Source organism: Pelobates fuscus, chromosome 1, assembly GCF_036172605.1.
Source record: "Pelobates fuscus isolate aPelFus1 chromosome 1, aPelFus1.pri, whole genome shotgun sequence".
Taxonomy (NCBI): Eukaryota; Metazoa; Chordata; class Amphibia; order Anura; family Pelobatidae; genus Pelobates; species Pelobates fuscus.
In genome coordinates, this window is record NC_086317.1 from 207,262,042 (window position 1) to 207,263,698 (window position 1,657).

Here is a 1,657-nt window from a genome sequence, read left to right on the forward strand (position 1 = left end):
CGGGGGGCTAAAAGAAATATTTGGTAACGATTGTCTCTTTTGAAAATGGGGTGTTATGTCCCGAGTCTCACTTAGAAGGCTCTGCAATTTCAATCGTTCCAAATAGTCTCTATTTGATGTGTTGCCCACAACTGTAGCTGGTATGTTCAGGTCAGCCATAGCCTGAAGAAAAGTATCCCAGCCCAGAGGTAATTTACGTACTGTGACATTGTGACTCTGGGTAACACTACGTACCAAATCGAGTATGCTGGATCCCGGTACAACAGTGTTTTTATAAACAAATTCACCCTTATCATTCCAAGCGGTAATGTGCTTAAATTGAGACATTCTACTCAACAACAATTCAGCATTTTTTTTATAGCGGACATTTACATTATTAACAACTTCATGAAATACAGCGTCTGAAACATCAGAGACTCCAGCAGCATGAGGATGTGCTACAGGGATGTTTGGTACTGAGGATTCTCCAGGAGGTAAGAAAAGTGTCAAGCCCAACTTTTCGCTTTCACTCTGTTTAGCACGTACCAAGTATTTATGCAATATAGTGGTATACCTCTTTATCTTCTCATCATCCGACACACCTCTATTTCCGCCAACGAATGAAAATGGGTTACCCAGAAGGCTCACGGTCGCCTCACAAGGTTGTAAATTTTCTATGTTGATAAGTGTTGTTTAAAAATTCCAAATGTTTATTTTGGAGTCTTTTATGCATAAAATAAACTAAGTCTTATTGTATTTTATTTATTTAGGTCCTTTTAATACTGGAGTATTGGCTGACAGACCCACCAACATACATCCACGTAGACCATTAAAAGCAGGTGTGTGTTTATATAATGTTATATGCTGTTGTATCATACCCGGTTTTATCCCTGTGATAATTATATTTCTATTTATTTTAGAAACATCCATAAAAAGTACAAAAACCTCAGAAGTTTCTGATGCATGTACAGGCATTAGCCGCTTACCAACGGCGGATCACGGTCGTAAGACATACAGCGCGAATGCCGGAGAACGCAGGGACTGCAACCCGCATAAATTAAAACAGGGTAAGTATACGTATGAGTTGGTTTTTATTTGTATATTTATTTACTACATAAATATAGTATTCATATCTGAGGGTCTGTTTTTAGGCTCTGTATGTACATTGATATATTAACATATTCATTTATTTTTTCTATACAGCATCAAAGTTGTCTTTAACCCGGAGCCGCTCTACAAGAGATATTACAGTCACACGTGATGACGAACAACCGTCAACAACTACCTCAGGGGTTTTAAGGCAGCGTCCATCTAGTGCGACATGTGTAGCAAAGGAGCCTCTACAAATACAGTCATTAAACACAACAAAACATACATTTTGGGGTAAGTCAGCTGTCACATCACCAGTCAATGTATCAGGGTGTCGACATTTCACTGTAGCATCAAATATACCTGTGAAACAATCCATTACCCCCTGTAAATGTTCCTATACAACCAATCCCTAAGAAAAGTAGACCTGTTTTACAGGATATAACACAAGCCACCAGCAACGATAACAATATACATAGAGGAACTACATCATTGACATCCAGAAATACCTCTGTAAAGGTGCCAACACCACCGCCACCTAAGTACAGAGCCTGTAAGGATGTCTATGCGTATACGTCGCAATTGGTTG

At 39.0% G+C, this 1,657-nt stretch overlaps 1 long non-coding RNA gene across 1 annotated transcript; it reads left to right on the forward strand.

Moving 5' to 3' along the window:
* Positions 1 to 750: 750 nt before the first annotated feature.
* Positions 751 to 1,252, forward strand: LOC134591311 (uncharacterized). The gene is made up of 3 exons (XR_010088114.1): positions 751 to 818; positions 900 to 1,046; positions 1,183 to 1,252. It is a non-coding gene; the product is annotated as an uncharacterized LOC134591311 (long non-coding RNA).
* The last annotated feature ends 405 nt before the right edge of the window (positions 1,253 to 1,657 follow it).